A 19,584-nucleotide genomic window follows, 5' to 3' on the forward strand; every position below is an offset into this window, starting at 1 on the left:
TGGCGTTTGGCACGTTGGAGAGGTGTTCTCTTCACGGATGATGCAAAGGAGATGTGTTGCACTGCATGAGGCAAATGGTGGTCACACCAGATACTGACTGGTATCCCCCCCAATAAAACAAAACTGCACCTTTCAGAGTGGCCTTTTATTGTGGACAGTCTAAGGCACACCTGTGCACTAATCATGGTGTCTAATCAGCATCTTGATATGGCACACCTGTGAGGTGGGATGGATTATCTCAGCAAAGGAGAAGTGCTCACTATCACAGATTTAGACTGGTTTGTGAACAATATTTGAGGGAAATGGTGATATTGTGTATGTGGAAAAAGTTTTAGATCTTTGAGTTCATCTCATACAAAATGGGAGCAAAACCAAAAGTGTTGCGTTTATATTTTTGTTGAGTATATTTTTCTACTAATGTTTGAACTTTGAGAGTGTTTACACAGGAGAGAAAAGTGAGAAAATGTTAATGCCTGTTTGAGAAAAGTGTATAAAGTGTGTAGTGAGGGGTTTTACAGCCTTAAAACGTCTATAATAATTGTAAAAAATAACGCTGACTACTTCGCGGATTTCGCCTATCGCTGGCTATTTTTAGAACATAACTCCCGTGATAAACGAGGGACCACTGTATTCGGTAGTTTTCCCTCCAGCAAATCATAAAAACCGAGACGGTATCGAAGCTCAGTCGAAGCTATTACTTACACACGTTTTCATTGGTTATTACAAAGCTTATGACCAGTCAGCGCAAACGTTACACACACACACACACACACACACACACACACACACACACACACACACACACACACACACACACACACACACACACACACACACACACACACACACACACACACACACACAGAGAGAGTCAGTGGATTATGTAAACAGACATTTTGACGTTATTGTAGTGTGCTAGAACATTGTAATTATATATACATGTGTGTGTGTGTATATTATATACATGTATACACGTGATGATAGTGTTATAGGTGGAGATCACATCGACTAAATATAAACCTTATATGGTCTGACACATACATACCATACATGTGTACAGTATGTGTACATACTGTACACATGTACAGTAGATGGTCTTAGTAAGGGTGTACAGTTTGAATTATAAATATGAACACCTGACATTTATAGTAGTTTTTAATATAATTTTAGCGCAATTTACATGTTTTAAAACAGCAAAAATGCTCCGCCCTGGACCCACCGGGGCCTGCGGCCCCTGGACCCTGGCTTATTTTCCTCTGAAAATCGAATTTGTGAATCTCATCCCTGTTTATTGCAAAACAATAGAAAAAGCCCATTTTTCATGCCAAACTTTGTTTTTTTGGGGCTGCACAGCAATTTTATCCCCTCAAAACAGCTATTTTTGACAATTTTATGACTTTTTCATAATAAAACTAAAATACGGAACATAACTGCAGCAAGGTTTATTTTCAAACATTTGAAAACAATTTTACAAAGTTAAAAATGAACAGTTTTCCTTGATTTATGAATGTGCAACGAATCACTTTCCCTGATCAGACCCCAAATGTAGTCCCCCATCATGTTTTCATTGTAAGATCCCTGATATTGATTGAAGTTGTCAAGGTGAACATCCAGAATGTGGACCTTCAGTGACATCCTACAGCCCATTTGGCCATAGTTTCTCACCAAAGTCTCAACCAGTTACATAATTGTCAGCATTGTGGTTGCCCAGAAACCCATGGACAACATCAACAAACCTTTTCCACTCCTGTTCCTTTGCTGTCAGCTTCTTTGGAAATTCAGGGCACTCTATGATTTTCTTGACTTGTGGTCCAATGAAAACAAACTGTATCTGTAATGTCACAGTCCACTTCACTGTTCTTCCCATCCTTTGATTCAGTGCTTTCTTCTTCTGATGGTTGTTTTCTTTCTGGAGGTGAATGTACAGGAAGCTCAGCACTATGTGGCACTGGTTCAATGGAAGATGGAATGTCAGGATAAGGAATAGCAGGTGCATTCTTCCCACTTTGGCGTTTGGAAGGATCCACCATGCAGAAGTAGCAGTTGGTTGAGTGGTCAGTGGGTTCATGCCATATTCTTGGAACAGCAAACTTCATTGCTGTCTTTTCCCCTCTGTACCATCCTGCAAAGAGTGAAAATATTTGTTTAATGACTGACCATTCAAATGATTGCAGCCTCTTGATGCCATCTCTCTTCTTCTGGTGTATCTTCTCAGGTAGTCCGAGCTTAACTGAATGCTGGCCTATGAACCCCTGTTTAAATATTTGTCATGTAACACCCCAGAACTTTCTCAGTCTTTCATGGTGGCATTCTGGAATTTTCTTGATCTCTCAAGAATATTCCTGAACTTGTTTGTCAACCATTATGGAAAATTCCAGAAGATTCTAGAAAATTCTTCACTGTTCTACAGATTTCTGGTATTTTCTAGAAAGTTCCATGAGATTCTTGTGGGTTTTCTCAAAGATTCCTGAACATTCTTTGGTATTCTAGACATTTCTGGAATGTTCCACAAGGTTGTTTAATTTTCTTTGATTAAAGAGTGAAATATTCACGAACAAAGGAGATTCTTCAAACCTCAGTAAATTACTCTCCTGTTCTTGAAAGTTCTTGCTCAATCTGTACAAATGAGGAAGGTTTTCATAAATATAATTGCTTTGTCAACATTGTGTTATGTTTGAAATGATGTTTGAACCCTTTTGACATGATCACAAAAAGAAAATATGACCACAACTCTGACATGGACTTAACTTTTCCAGAAATTAGTACTGACCACTCAGTGAATGCAAAAACTGGTTAATTTGCAATTTCATTGTCCTGACCACAAAACCAAAGTTTGGAGGTCAAGACCACTCTGTTCTCTTTTGCCTGGTTGTGAAGAAATGGGAACTTATGGTTTTAACCCAGGAACAAGACAACAGTGAAAATTTGTTACTTCTGTCGATTATTCTGGCGATTAATTGGATAAAAAGTACTTTTGCATTTTTCCCCCCTGTCTGCATATATAGTAATGGTAATGCCACACTGGCAGAACCATTTATGAACATTAATCCACATATACAGTAGTGTTCAGAATAATAGTAGTGCTATGTGACTAAAAAGATTAATCCAGGTTTTGAGTATATTTCTTATTGTTACATAGGAAACAAGGTACCAGTAGATTCAGTAGATTCTCACAAATCCAACAAGACCAAGCATTCATGATATGCACACTCTTAAGGCTATGAAATTGGGCTATTAGTAAAAAAAAAAGTAGAAAAGGGGGTGTTCACAATAATAGTAGCATCTGCTGTTGACGCTACAAACTCAAAACTATTATGTTCACCTGCTTTTTAGCAATCCTGTGAATCACTAAACTAGTATTTAGTTGTACAACCACAGTTTTTCATGATTTCTTCATATCTGCGAGGCATTAATTTTGTTGGTTTGGAACCAAGATTTTGCTCATTTACTAGTGTGCTTGGGGTCATTGTCTTGTTGAAACACCCATTTCAAGGGCATGTCCTCTTCAGCATAAGGCAACATGACCTCTTCAAGTATTTTGACATATCCAAACTGATCCATGATACCTGGTATGCGATATATAGGCCCAACACCATAGTAGGAGAAACATGCCCATATCATGATGCTTGCACCACCATGCTTCACTGTCTTCACTGTGAACTGTGGCTTGAATTCAGAGTTTGGGGGTCATCTCACAAACTGTCTGGGGCCCTTGGACCCAAAAAGAACAGTTTTACTCTCATCAGTCCACAAAATATTCCTCCATTTCTCTTTAGGCCAGTTGATGTGTTCTTTGGCAAATTGTAACCTCTTCTGCGCATGTCTTTTATTTAACAGAGGGACTTTGCGGGGGATTCTTGCAAATAAATTAGCTTCACACAGGCGTCTTCTAACTGTCACAGCACTTACAGGTAACTCCAGACTGTCTTTGATAATCCTGGAGCTGATCAATGGGTGAGCCTTTGCCATTCTGGTTATTCTTCTATCCATTTTGATGGTTGTTTTCCATTTGATTCCATGCGTCTCTGTTTTTTTTTTTTGTCAATTTTAAAGCATTGGAGAGTATTGTAGATGAACAGCCTTTAATTTTTTGCACCTGCTTATAAGTTCTCCCCTCTCCAATCAACTTTTTAATCAAACTACGCTGTTCTTCTGAACAGTGTCTTGAACGTCACATTTTCCTCAGACTTTCAAAGAGAAAAGCATGTTCAACAGGTGCTGGCTTCATCCTTAAATAGGAGACACCTGATTCACACCTGTTTGTTCCACAAAATTGGCAAACTCACTGACTGAATGCCACACTACTATTATTGTGAACTCCCCCTTTTCTACTTTTTTTTTTTTTTTTTTTACTAATAGCCCAATTTCATAGCCTTAAGAGTGTGCATATCATGAATGCTTGGTCTTGTTGGATTTGTGAGAATCTACTGAATCTACTGGTACCTTGTTTCCCATGTAACATTAAGAAATATACTCAAAACCTGGATTAATCTTTTTAGTCACATAGCACTACTATTATTCTGAACACTACTGTATGCAATTTATTCCTGCAGGACAGAAGGTATGTAGTGCGTGAGTGAATGTGGTGTGTGTGTGTGACCCCCATCCGCCCTTCCCGATCAGCCTACAACATGCTACTCAAAGTCAACTTCTATCTTGAGGGACCGACCACCAAAACAACAGGAAGACAGATAAAACGAAAGACAAGTGGTAAAAGCAATAACTATGAAGTGAGACATCGAGGAGATGGGTCCCCAACATAAAACATGCTGGAACAAACCACCACACATGAACAAGCAGTGACAGCGACAGTCTGTTGGCTAGTTAGTGAGCATTCATATCCTAATCTAGGACACCAGAGTCTTGATCCCCTTGAGAGCACCCAAAACCAAATTGTGGTGTCGGCCACGAACACATAACCAACTACACACAGAGACCCAGATCACAGCTATATATCCAATCACTACTGTGGCTGGTGTGTTGGACCAAGATAAAATTACAGAACCCTACCATAAGACATCCGGCGCATCGGAAGCCATACGGCTGACCGCAAGCGAAGACGGAAATGGGTCCAGGACGCAGGGCCCCAGGAGGAACCAGGCGAAAAAGGGAAGCTGATGGGCACAGGGGCCAGGAAGGGCAGCCACCAGAGCCACCGGGGCAGCACGACGGACCAACAAGGGAGCGGCCGGAACGCACCCACGACACCGCCCCCCCCAACGGAGGCATAGGAAGCAACCCCATACCCGAGGGAAGCAAGCAGGGCGTCGGCAGGACCCATCAACAGGGGGGGGACCCAGAACCACACCACCTTGGCCACGGCCCCAAGAGGGAGAATCGAGCAGCGGCGGGGAAGGGGGCAAAGGAGCCACCGCAACTGTTAAGTTACTGTGTTTGTGAAGCACTGTGTGTTGCCCAAAAAAAGCGAAAATTCTGGATGGAAATTCTGGATGTTCTGTGTTAAAATTAATATTACAAATTTGTTGACACAGTATTTGGCAACTGTCCCATTGTAAATGAAATCGTCCTATTACATTACCCCCCCCCCCCCCCCCCCCCCAAAAAAAAAGAAAGGTGGTGGTGGTGGGGGGACGGGCAACAACGTGTTATTGGCTTGTTTTCACTTTCCCGGTTTGTGCTTAAAGACTGAATTTTTTAATTTCACTAATTTGTCATCTTAATTGTTTCTTCACTAAAATCAAAACAAGCAAATATATTAATTTAATTTGTAGCAGAACTTAGGTAATAAGGACAGCCCTTGGTTGTGGAGAAAAAAAGAAGAAAAAAGTAACACACAAAATACCAGCATAAGTAAACCTCTTTGCAACACCCTTGGCAGTAAAATAAACCACTGATACTGTGTGGTCATGGCATGAAGACTGAAATCGCTTCATAAACTTTAAAAGGGGTCATAGGTCAGTAATTTTTGTGTTTGCATGCCTTTGTAGTCTGTTTCCCCTCAGAGCACAGCAGAGCCTGATGAGAAAAAGCATCAATGCCACAGCAAAATTGGAAATACATGACATCGAGAGCCGCAAGGCATCCTCCAAGGATATCTGAATTCTTGAAACATCAGTGACCCCTCTTAAGATAGAAGGGAGAGAGAGATATGAAAAATATTGACAGGCTGGCTGTTTGAGGAGAACAGAAGAAGCTGCTTAGATAACCCACTCTCATTGCCAAAGACCTTACTTTAAACTCTAACCAAACTGAGCCTGGAAATGAAAGATTCCATTCTAAATTCTTCTGGGAAAGGCAGTGAAAACAGATTTTCTTTTTCTTGCTTAACACTGTAATAAACAGCTGCAATACAGTAAAACATAAGAAGTGATGTGCTACTGTACATTCGCAAGCATCAGTTTTATAGAATGCTTGGCTGAGATCTTTGACATCATGCAAAAGACAGTGGTTAATGTAGCTCAAAAATCGCCTTAGGCTGCATCTTCTCCTACATATGCTTTGTGAAACAGAAAAAAGAAGCTACCTTTTTTGGTAGTTCCTTAGCTCCCATAGGCAACATGACTGTTAAAGTGGTCAGATGACAAATGTCTCATCACATATTTAATCCAGTACATTGCTAAAACAAGAAATTCCCACAGGATAAAGCAATTTGGGAAATTCCACAGCAGTAAATCACTGCTTTGGATGCAGAAAATCAATGAGTGAGCCTTCGGGTCAAACTAAATTAATGAAAGCAAGAACGCAGCTTACCAGTAAAACTACTATGACAGCAAAGGCAAAGGCAGCTTCCATTTGTAGGAGAACAGACTGAATCAAAAAGAGCATAAAGCTGGTACATTGCAGGGCTGCAACTAATCATATTCATGAACTAATCTTTTGCTTTTTATTAAGGTGCTTGCAATATGTCAGAAAATAAAACTGACCATTACAATTTCTAAGTACTACTGAGTCACGTGATTATTGCACAGAATCTTGATGCTTAGCTTAGGGCCCCTTCACACATTCCTGCTTCATGTGCTTAAAGTGCGCATGAAGCAGGATTCGTGTGCAAAACGTGTAAAATTGCAACTGCCTCGTACACCTGTTGCTACAACTATATGCACACACCAGCAGCTGAAAGACAGAGTGTGCCCTGTGCGAGCCCATCGAACCCTCTCGTGGCAGGTGTCGAAGAAATTCCAGGTGGCACGCACGAACATCTAGCACCGCTCGCATGGCACTTAGAAAATGTGTGGCCATTCGTACTATTAACATGACAACAGTCAACAGATAGTCACTGTCGTGCTGGCAGTGAAATTTGTCTAAGTGCCCCACGAGTGTGGCTTTGGTCTGTGCTCTGAACTGACAGGAGGTGTGGCCGCTGACAGAAGCAGCTGTGGAGATCTGTGGATCTGGACATCCCATCTGGACAACACGTACTGTGTTTGGACAGACATGAACATAAATAAAAACATACCGCTGTGGCGATGGGCTGCCCCCAGGTTGAAACGGACCGTCAGATCATAACATGCAGCGGGCGATCTGACTGTCACGTCACCCACGTGAGCGCTGTTCCACATGACGCGTTGTCAGTCCTGCGATGTGCCAGCAGGACACGCGCGCGGCCCGGCTGGACATGCACCAGCAGATGTGGACATGATGAGACGAACGAACAGCTTCTCATTCATGTCACTTCATGACTGTACATCTGTGACCATGGGTCATCTACAGAGGAACAGATAATCATATTTGTATTGCCCACTTGATAAGAGGGATTCAGTATAATGCAATGTTTTCATGTGGTGTGTAATTTTTTTTTTTTAATACGTCCATGTCCTTCCTGATATCAGGCAGTTTCCTGCATCTTTCACAGGCCAGCGATGGTAGCTCAGTGGTAAAGTTTCTGACTGGCCTCAAGAGCTTTTGGAAAGCGCAGGTTCAAACCCTGTGGATGACATGTATTTTTAATTTTTTTATTTTTGCACTGTGTTTCTGTGTGGACAAAACCGTTGAAGCATGTATTTTTTAATTTTTAATTTATTTTTTCTTCACAGTAGCTGCGCAATGTGGTTACACATCACGCAGCTGCTGGCACTGTGTTCTCGCACGTACGAACCGTTGCACCGGCATCATGCTCTTCGTCAGCATCTGAATCAGCCACAACATGCTTCCTTCTCAAATGCTCCTGCTGTACTGCTGCTGTTGTACTTCTGTGGAAGGCAAGTTCTGCCTTGCAGATTTTGCATTGCACGTTTTTCTCTTTAATTTGGTTAAAATGTTGACAAACTTTTGACTTTCGTTGCCAGCTAGCCATGATATTGCTTGGGCATAGCTTTTTTTGGTTACATCAAGGCTGACCCGGATTACCACTACTCCACCTGTGCATCAACAATGGAAAGGCAGTGGAAGGTACAGCTGCAGCTTTGAGAGGAAAAACAAAGCTTAAAAAATTTAAAATGATGCTAATTATTAAATTAGTCACAGACGATTTTGATAATCGATGTAATCATGACTAGTCGACTAATCGTGGCAGCCTTAGTATGCTTATGAATTTTGGGTCAAGGATGAAGGCCTGCCGAAACAGAACATTGATAGGACTACCGTAATTTCCGGACTATAAGCCACTACTCTTTTCACATGCTTTGACCACTGCGACCATTACAATGATGTGGATAATTTATGAATTTTTTCAGGCTTTTTCATAAGTTGAAATCCATCAATTGATGCTGCCAATTGATTTCCTGAAAACTGCAGTCCTCATGTGGCATAAATTCACACACAGCGTAAATATAAGGTTTTACCTGTTCATTTTAGTGAAGAAAAGTCCCTCTCCGGCACTTTGCACCAGAGTCATGCTGTCAGATCAGTTAGTGGAGCGGAGTGTCCTCCCCCCCACCCTTCCAAACTGGTTCTAACTCTTGGCGCAACAAGTCGAACAAGTCACAGCGCCTCAATAATGTCTCATTTACCACAGCTTCACATAAGGCAAACATCCATTTTCATACAGGATCTAATGGCTTTATTCCTGTTTGCAGGGATTTTTTTGGATGGAAATAACAGGTTTTGACAGAAACATTAAAATGGCCAACAAGTTTAAGTCGGGTTTGGACAGGAATATGAAGCTGGAACTAAACTTTAATACCCTCCCAATCCAAGACAGGTGCTCCTCTGGTTTACGATAAATTCAGAAGTTGTCTGAATGCTGCAGGGGAGAGACAAGAGCTGAGTGACCTCGAGACCTCCCAGCACAGGGAGAAAATCTGGTGAAGTTCATCTGCATACAGTGTGCCATTTACCGTTTCTAAAACTCCTGAACTATTGAGTTGGGGGGGGGGGGTTCTTCATGATGACTGGAGCAGTACAATTGAATGTTTTTGATGAATGAATGGAACGTTGCAATTTAACCCCCTACCACCCTCCTCAGTTTGGCTTGTCAGTATCTCACAAATTAAAAAGTGAATTTTTTCACCGATGGGATATACAGGCTTAGAAGGAGTTAAAGCATTGATCTGCCATAGAACACTGAAAAGTCCACTGTTTCTCCAGCTTTCCTCCCAAACACAGCTATCATTTGTATGAAGCACATTTCAACCAAGACATTAAACATAGTTTCACACAAGCTGTTTTTTTGTAACATTGAATAATGACAAAAATGTGCGCAGTGTTTATAGGTTTACAGTGGAAATGTTCTCTTTTAAATATTGTCTTATTGTTCTGATTGTCACATCTAGGACATGTTTAAGGGAGTTTGTCCATTTTTCTTTGGGCACGTTATGGGCATTTGTCACACTGTTATCCATAGATTCAGTCATGTCCATGTATTTACATGGAGCCTGCATGTCTGCATTAAAAGGCTCAGGCTACTCAGTGCACATGCGCCAAACAGTGTAACAATGGTCTTTTCAACTAACTTGCATGTCTTTGGAAGTGGGAGGAAGCTGGAGCACCTGGAGGGAACCCACAGAAACACAGGGAGAACATGTAAACACCACACAGAAAAGCACAGCTGGGAAGCGATACCAAGACCTTCTTGCTGTGAGGCAACAGTGCTAACCACTAATCCACTGTGCCGTAGTAGTGCCTATTTATATGTTTTTGCTATTGTGCAAAATTCAATGTAAGTTCTTCAGAAAATTATCAATGCCTCTTAAAGTAAACAAGTAATTGTGGGGGGTGAGTATTTTTATGACCCTTTCTTCCTTTTACACCAAGATGGCGGCGTGTACAGATGCAACGGCTCAAGCCCCCCGCTAGTTTGCATCTTTTTGTGTTCTATTATATTCTTATTTTTAGTCGTTGCTGATCAAATTAAGCATTACTGATAACTTCTGCAACTACATAGCAGTCTACTACCCTGAGATTAACAAAACAGTAGAACAAAGACAAACAATTAAGTTTTGCCAATGCCTGTCAAAAGTACTCCATGTCTCTTAGGTGGAATTCAAAGCAGGATACACAAGCAAAAATCTCTCGCCACACAGACTGATGCAAACATTTGGCACCCATTTGCTGATCATCAGGTTCATGACACATTCCTTGATTGTCAACTTCACAGAGACAGTCAGCATTCATCTCCATCACCTGATGATGCTGGCTGACTCAAAACAGTTGTCTCTGACAGTGATCGGATGTGGCAACAGAGGAGTGAGTAATAATTAGGTCAACAAGGTATGTCAGGTCCCACTCACTCTCATCTGAATCATCGCTCTGCAGAGTAGCCAAATACGTTAGAATGACATCTGTAATCTTTGGCTTTGATAGGGAGTGACAACAAAATGGAATTAGACACCATTTCTAACCTATGCTTGACCCCCAAAATGTTCATGCCTTGAAGGTGCAAGGCGCAGCCTGCCTACCTATGTGGTTCATCATTCATGTTTATTCTTGCTGCTATGTGCTGTACCCTGAAACTGTATTTTCTCATTTGTAAAGCTGCTTTGGAAACTTTGTTTTTTTTTTTTTTTTTTTTGCAATAATGAAAAAAATCAGAATTAGAATGTAATTTATTGCCAAGTAAGTTCTCACATACAAGGAATTTGATCTGGTGTTATTGGTGCATAAGCAACAACAATAAAAAAGAAAAGGAAAAAAAAAAACTTCTCCAAGAAGTAAAAGAGTCAAATTTTCAAATAGGCAAGACAATGCTCACTGTTAAATGAAAATAACATAGTGGGGTGGGGCTGTCCCAAAGCATATGATTGGTGTGCAGATGAACAGTACCTTTCAGTGCAGGGATGACCAGTCTGTACTTTGTGGAAGTGTGGGTGGGTGGGGGGTAAATAGGGGTCTCTGTCATTATTTATTAATTTAGCTGTGTATGGAAAGAAGCTGTTTTTGTGTCTTGAGGTTTTACTCCTGATGGACCTCAGGCATTAGATACAAAATGCAATTTTTAATTCCTCCAAAGAAACAAGCCCAAACAGGAATTTCTAAGTCTCTGAATAATTTAAACCCTGTACTTGCTCTTTAACCTTTGTAGCTACGAAGATGTAAGTATAGTGTGGATTTGTTATTACAGTGTTTTTTTGTTTTTTTTGTTTTTTTTTGGCTGTGATCATGAGAATGGACCGTGACATGCTTCAGTTTCTGACAACTTTCAAAATAGCCTGTGGAAAGTTACATGTAGTAGTGAGCAATATAGAGAAAAACTGAAAAAAAGGCATGTTCAGGACTGTGAAAAAAAAGAAGAAAAAAAAATGCAGCTGAGTATAGTGGTATTTATTTCTACAATACTGCTTCAATTACGTAGTCCCTCATATAGACACATTAAACACATTTAAAATATCCCCAAACTTCCCTCAAATCCCTGTGATCCCTGCGACCTCCAACTCTGTAGGAATAGTAATTTGGATAACTCCTAGTACCTTGCACCCGTCACTGCTGGCTTAGACTTCAGGTATATGGTAAAGATTCTGCAAGTCACCGCACAAGATGTCACAACCTTCTGCTGCTTGTCCGTGCCTGTTCATATTAAAGTCTAGGGAAGGGTTTTCCTGGAAACATGACCTTATCTGTCAACCAATGCACAAAAGCAACCTTGAATAGGGATGGGTATTGATAAGATTTTATTGATATCGATGCCATTATTGATTCTGCTTATCGATCCCATTCCTTATTGATTCCCTTATCGATGCCTCTTGTGAATTTTCTGTGTACTAAAAGTAGACTTTACAGGTTTTCTATGTCAACAACATTTTAAATTGGTCACTGGATCCTTGATCTCTGTACATAAATAAAAATAAATAAAATCTGTAGTTTTTGTCAAAAGCATTTCCTTTCAGACATTTTGGCATGAATGTCTCTCCATACCTCTGAGCTGAGCTCAGCTGGCTGCTGCACATCAGCGCAGGATGTCTCGTTTTGGGAGGAAAAAATGTTTTGATTGATTGCAGTTTGTTTGTATTACAACATTTGGAAAGAGGTGTTGATTTATTTATTAATTCCAACTGGACTTTAGCGTTCTAACTTGACTCGACAGAGAGACGCACAGCATTTGGAGCTGTGTGAACAGAACAGAGGACGATTCTCGTTTCTTTTGCGCAACAAGACAGGAGTCCCAGTTAGTGACTTTAATCTGCACAAAAGTGACTCACGATTGACATATTCAGGGATGAAAGTGGTGAAAAACAAAAAAGCTGAAACCCAAAATTATCCCCCACCACCACCCGCACAAAATTTTTTGAATTCTAGAAGCTCTGAAATGCAATCTGGGGCTATTCAAGAAAATAAACTGCAGTGAGTGCAGCATCCATTTTAGTGAGAAAAAAAAAAACAACTTTCCTTATTCAGATTCATTCCAGTTGTATTCTGCTCTTACTAGGATGTAGCAGTTTTCTAGGTTGGCAGATAGTTCTGGAGGAAATCACTGAAGAAATTAACACACTGAAAATATGGTTTGACCAAAACAAATTGTCATTAAACTTAAATAACACAGGGATGAAGTGGAGGGGTAAGAATCACTAGGTGTTCACAGGAAACAGTTATTTATTTCTGTATGTATTTATTTAGCAGATTTTTTGCTTTTTTGAGCCATTTTTAAGAGAATATGAATGACAACACAAAAACCTTTTTTTCACTCATAGTTAGTGGTTGGGTGAAGCCATTTATTGTCAACAACTGTGTTTCCCCGTTTTAAATCAAAATGACAAGAGAACTACCCAAATGACCCTGATCCAAAGTTTACATACCTAGGGATGGGTATCGAGAACCGGTTCCTTTCGGGTATTGTTAAGAAGTGGTTCGATCCACCGACATCAATAACCTTTTTACTTAACGATTCCCTTATCGGTCCTTCAGAGTGGCCGTTGTTTTTGGGGGTGTTTATCAGGAAAATTATAATTTCTCTACATTGATTACAGACCCTGCAGCGGGTCCGTAATCAACTTTTCTGCAGCGCGGCTTTGCTTTGAACCTTGAACTAATCGAAGCAGTAATTCGCAGATCGAAGCAGTGCTTTCCCCCGCTCAAACCCTAAAGAGCATATGGCTATGAGTATTATTTACCTTTTTTATGTTAAACCGACCTGTTATGGTCTTCTGAAACAGTTGATAGATGTATTTTATAACTTAAAAACGGGACCGATGCTAGCACGTTAGCATGTCTATGGCATTTTCAATGTTAAGTTAGCATTAAGCAGTTGAAGCTGTCAAGCATTTGTTGTTGTAAAAGAGTCAAATGTATTACAAATTGTAATATTTTTAAAATTTATTTTTGTTTATATATTATTAATAATAGCAAGCACAACAATAATAGTGATAACTAATCTAATGATTATATACAATTTTAGAGAAAGAGACAAAAAGAACCTGAATAAAAACACAACAGAAAATATAAAACCAACTAACAATGAACATACATAAATAAATACATACATACATACATACAGAAATAAATGTTTCCTGTGAACACCTAGTGACTCTTGCACCTCCATTTCATCCCTGTCTTATTTAAGTTTAATGACAGTTTGTTTCGGTCAAACCATATTTTCAGTTTGTTAATTTCTTCAGTGATTTCCTCCAGAACTATCTGCCGAGCTAGAAAACTGCTGCATCCTTGTAAGAGCAGAATACTACTGGAATGAATTTGATTGTGATTGGAGAAATTATGCACAGTGCAAGCTTTGCATTTTATATCACCAGTTATCCATCTTCATGATAAAGTGGTATAGAGGAGGATTTTCTTAAAAAGAAGACCTAAAAGTTTAGCTACAAATTGCCAGAAGGTACATCTGAGATGCAAGCCTAGATTTGATCTGTTTTGGTGAAAGAAAATCCTTCTCTGCTGTATTCCACTATGAAGCTAAGAGTAGTGATGCAAAATGCAGAATTTGCACTGTGCACAATTTCTCCAATCACAGCCACATAAGCCCATAACTTCTCCTGGGTTGTCTGGGTGTCTTGGTGGCTTTCCTCACTCTTTTCCTTCTTGCACAGTCACTCAGTTTTTGAGAACTGTCTACTCCATGCAGATTTACCATAACATGCCATACTGTTTGTATTTCTTTGTAAATAATGTAAATAAAGTCCAAGACATATTCAGTGGCAGCTTTACCATCAGAGAGCCTTGTCCAAAACTACCACAAAAGACTCCAAGCTGTCGTTGATGTTAAAGGGGCAACACACAGTATTAGGAACAGAGGTATGTAAACTTTGGATCAGGGTCATTAGTTAGTTCTGTTGTCATTTTGATTTAAAAAGAGGAAACAGTTGTTTGACAATAAATGGCGTCACCCAACCACTAATCATGAGTGAAATTTTTTTTTTTTTTGTGTTATTCATATTTTCTTAAAAATGGCCAAAAAAGCAAAAATTCTGCCAGGGTATGTAAACGTTTGAGCACAACTGTACTTACTAAAAAAAAATATAAATCATGCAGTCATGCTTTTAATATATAGATGATTTACCAACCCCTGCTGGATTGGCCATTGTTCAGTGTTGTTAGCTAATATATGTAGCTTCTCTAAAACTACCAACATTCAGTTTTGGCACCGTTCATCTTTGACCCGAACAGCAAATGTCAGCTCTCCCCAGTTTGTGTGTGATTAAAACTGCACGCACAGCACTTTGTCTTTTCTGTATTCTGCTGTACATAGGTGCTTTATTTTGACAAACAGAGATGATGGCGGAAGACATTAAAAACACTACACATTTCACACATTTAACTTAACTCACTCATGGTAAGAGCAACATAACTTATCTAAACTGACTAAACCAATTGAACTACGAAAACACAATCATTAACACTAACACTGTTAAAGTAACATGAGCCACAATAACATTTAAAACCCCAAACTCCCATGGTGCATTGCAGCACAATGTCCATTGTTTATTTGTTAACTATAATTTTTAATTTCTCCAAAAATATTTGTCCTATCAAGTTTTCAGGACCTGTAATACATTCATCAATGTTATAATAGAATGCACTGTTAAGGACATGATGGGGCATTGATGTTTAATATACATACAGCGATTCAGCCCATAAAGGTATAATTTCTGTTGAATTGGTATATTAATTTTAATACACTGCTGAGTTATGCTAACAACTATAAATGTTAGGCTGGACTTTGTAGTAGCAGACCTGAATGACAGGACTTTATTCCTCTTTACACACATGCTGCCCTGTTTGGGTGCAGGGAGATTTCTCCCTCCCCTCCTCCTCTATCTGTGTTTTTACCCTGACTCACAGCAGACTTCCATGCTCTGCTTGGTCTCCTGCTTCGGCCTGGGGGTCTGAGGTTGTGGTCAAGGCCTGGAGGGATGGAAAATGGAAGAACAGTCATAATGAGAATGCCCCTCAACTCCTGCTGCTCAACCTGCCTTGCAGCTTCTTTGTCCCTTTCCTCTTCCATGTTACTCCCTCCCTATCTCTTAATTTTTCATGCTTTCTTGAACTCTCCAACCAATTTCACTTGCGAGTGTCTTCTTTCTACCTCTAACCCTAGTAATTCGGCAGACCCAATCCATATGAATCCGTTTTTGGTGGAAAATGCTTTTTTGTGGTTTTCCATCTACACTAAGCTGGATCCAAACTAGAGCTTTTCATGAAAGGTCTCCATCCAGTTTGTGATCACCAGCTACACATTAGGAATGCATATGGAAAAAGACGTCAGACTACTTTAGTGGCTCAGTCACGGCCAAGGCAGTAGAGTTAAGAATAAATACCAGTGTTTCTCTTTCCCATACATTTTTTTCTTCATGCCTGGTGGTACTCGCTGCAATTATCTAATTGTAGGTAGATGAAATAAGTCATTAATGAGTAACATTCTCTTTTCTTTTTCTTTCATTTCAGCCACATTTGCCACTGAAAAATGGGTGTTGGCAATGTGAAGCATGGGGGAGGTGAAAATCCATCAGTGTGTTCTGGACATGTTCAAAATCTGTGCGGAGACTCCAGTCACTGTACTGGCTGTATACACTGCCACAAATGGAGCTTCGTGCTGTTTCTTTACACGCATTAAGTTGCATAAAGGTTCATTTCAGAGTAGTGTCTGTGATCCAAGGGTGTTGCTTTATCCCACGCACAATGCGTAGCGTACTGTGTGTAGATAAACAGAGCTCAGAACGAAAAACTTTGCACAAGCCTGGTAGTTAGTCTCTCTCTCTCTCTCTCTCTCTCTCGCTCGCTCGCTCTCTCCTCCTTTTGTGAAGAGTGACAGTCTGTCCACCCAGTCATTTATGTCAAAGGGGAAAAGTCATACTTGAGACTTACTGTTGAACTACAACACTGGAGAGACTTGGACAGGAAACAACTAAACTTTTAAACTATGGAATTGAATGTAACAGTATTTGTCAACTAACAAAACATTTTTGTTTCAGTAACGGTTAATTTTATAACGTATCTATGTATAGCATGTATCTAGCTATATATCTGATTGTTTTAGGGCTGAACTATTTATCGACTTTTAACCAAAATCTGAATTTAAACTAATGTGATATAATTAAACAGCACTGTAGTGCATAATGTGGAAGTAGCTGTGGAGTTGAGCAAATCTCCTTCATCTGTTTAATTTAGTGATCCATAATGCATTGAAAGCTCTCAAATGTGTACTTCAACACGATTTTAGATTATTTCCGAAATGTTATGGCCCAGTCACACGGCAAACGCTGATTCCTGAACGAAGGGAAAAAGTAAAAATCACAATTTGTTGAGAAAAGGTGGATGAAAGAGCTTTTATCACCGAACAGTCTGCGAAGCAAGAGCGCAAAAGGGATGAAAGAGGAACTTAACTAAACCGAAGCTCACAATCTCGAAGCTTTAATTAAACTGGAGCCACAGCTGGAGCAGTGTGTGTCTGCATCTCTGCGTTCCAGGACTCGGCACTGGGACGGAGCTCATAGCGCCTGAGTCCTGGAGAAACTGCAAACAGAAGCTGTGGAGAACTGTGTGCACGTCGGTGGACCACCTGCTTTGGTTTCTCATCCAGAACAAAAGAGGGATCATCTTCATCATCAGAATCCTCACTGTCTGTCGACACGCTGCGCGCTTCGTCTTGCGCCAGTTAAAAAAAAAAAAAAGTGTTCCGTGGTCACTGCTGTATCACAGTATTATGTTCTAAGCCATATATATTGATTTATAACAGAAAACTGTCAAAAGGGAGAATAAATATAAGTGTAAAGATGATTGAATATATCAGAGCAGTAAATTAATCGGTGCGTGTGAACGCGCGTATTGACTCACGTGTGGTTATTTCCACCAGCTGATCACTGACTAGTGCTGCAGCTATCGATTATTTTTGTAATCGAGTATTCTATCGATTATTCTGGCGATTAATCGAGTAATCGGATAAAAAGTACTTGTACGTTTTTAAACAACATCAATAGTCCAGGGATCTCCCTAAGCAATGGCACAATGTCCCTGTGCCAAAGTCTTGACATTTTGCTGAAATGGCGATGGGATGTGGCTTTCTGTTCTGTTTTTTCCCCCCAGCTTTTAAAATGTAACCATTTTGAGTTTTTTTTTTTTTTTTTTTTTAAGGTTGGTGGACTGGATCCCTATGTGATTTTTTTTTTTATTTTTTTTATTATTATTATTTTTATCCCTGTTCCTCTGCGATTCAGCAGATGCATTTCAGCAAGAGGTTGAACATGCAAGCCTTGCAGTTACTATTTTTCTTTGTTGTTTTTTTTTTTTTTTTTTTTAAGTTACCATGTTTGTGAAGCATTGTGTGTTGCCCAGAAAAAGCGAAACACTTAGTGCGAGTCTGAACAGCAGCCGGCTTCGACTGTGGGTACCCGGCCTTCTGGTCAATAGTCACTACCCACGTCGAGCAGACTGTGTGTTTTTAATAATAAACAAACACACTGCTTTGCTTTAAATGCGCAGTAAGTGTATTTCAGATGATCAGTGTGGACCCTCTTTGTCTTAAAAGGCTTTATTTTACTCTGTGTCGCATTGGAAGCGGTAACTTTAAAGCTGCGTTCACACCGGGCGCGACGAGAGCGACTACAGCCACAGGTTGCCATGTAATCCCTATGTAAGGATGCGTTTTGGCGCCAAACACCGCAGCGCGATGCGATGGACGCGAGTGAAGCGATGCGAGTGAAGCAATTTTGAGCGTTTTGCGCGTTTGTGGCGCGATATTGCGTCGCATCACGTCGCGTTGCCCTCCTCCCCAAGTTCAAAAATCTGAACTTTTTCGTCTCGTCGCGCCGCGATGACCAATCAGGGACTGAATATGTAGTGACGTGGAGATGTCTGGAGTTTGACTGAAGATGTGAACATGTCCTGTATCTGGTAGCAGCCTGTGAGCAGGACTTATGTCTCTTTTGTCCTTTATTTCACAATCATGACAGAGTTTTTGGAGCGAACAGCAGCACCACAGCAGCGGGGAGCGGAGTTTCTTGTTATTTTTATTTTATGTGTGCGCGCGCGCGAATCGTCCTGGAGATTATTTTACTTATTAACTACACAGCTGTATAATAAAACAAATGGTGACTGGTTTCTAAACACAATTATGACAGAGTTTTTGGAGCGAGCAGCAGCCCTACTTGCAGCAGCGGTAGCGGAGCTTTTTCCTTCTCTTTTTTTTTTTTTTACGTGTGCGCGCGAGCGAATCGTCTGTAGAGAATATTTTATTAATTAACTACACAGATGTATAATAAAACAAATGGTGACTGGTTTCTAAACACAATTATGACAGTTTTTTGGGGGAAGAGCCAGCTGCAGCAAGCAGCGGAGTTTCTTTCTTTTTTTTTTTAATTGTTTACATGTGCGCGCACAAACGGGACAGTTGATCCTCAAACTGGGTCCCGAAGAGGTGGAAGGACCGCTGAAAGCGGCTGTCACCCAGACACAGCTCCTGCAGCAAATAATGATACTCTCTGTATTGGGAGCTTTCCACAGCAACTCCCTCCGTGTGATCAAGGTCCGTCATGTTGACTGACAACCGGAGCTGGCAAGCGGAATGGAAGCTCCTCCTATTTGATGACGCACCGGGGCGAATTTTCGCAGCGAAAGTCCACCCAAGCAGAGCGACACATCGGGCGAAGGAGGCGCGTGGGTCGCCAGACGTCTGATCGCGCCCGGTGTGAACGCAGCTTAAGAGCTAAATTATTAGCTGTTACACGGCCTGAGCGCATGCTCTAGTCTTCTTCTGTTGTTTTTCTGGGGACGTTACAGCGCCACACACAAGCCTGGCATATGTAC

General features: G+C 40.5%; 1 protein-coding gene and 1 long non-coding RNA gene across 2 annotated transcripts in view; one reads left to right on the forward strand and one right to left on the reverse strand.

The window, feature by feature from the left end:
- The window catches only part of LOC117518877 (serine/threonine-protein kinase Nek7-like), a 268,541-nt gene that overhangs the window by 17,145 nt on the left and 231,812 nt on the right, over positions 1-19,584 (forward strand).
- LOC117518878 lies at positions 1,076-18,251 on the reverse strand. The gene is made up of 3 exons (XR_004563109.1): positions 18,241-18,251; positions 11,882-11,884; positions 1,076-1,202 (listed from the first exon to the last, which is right to left on the reverse strand). It is a non-coding gene; the product is annotated as an uncharacterized LOC117518878 (long non-coding RNA).

This window comes from Thalassophryne amazonica, chromosome 10 (assembly GCF_902500255.1).
Source record: "Thalassophryne amazonica chromosome 10, fThaAma1.1, whole genome shotgun sequence".
Taxonomy (NCBI): Eukaryota; Metazoa; Chordata; class Actinopteri; order Batrachoidiformes; family Batrachoididae; genus Thalassophryne; species Thalassophryne amazonica.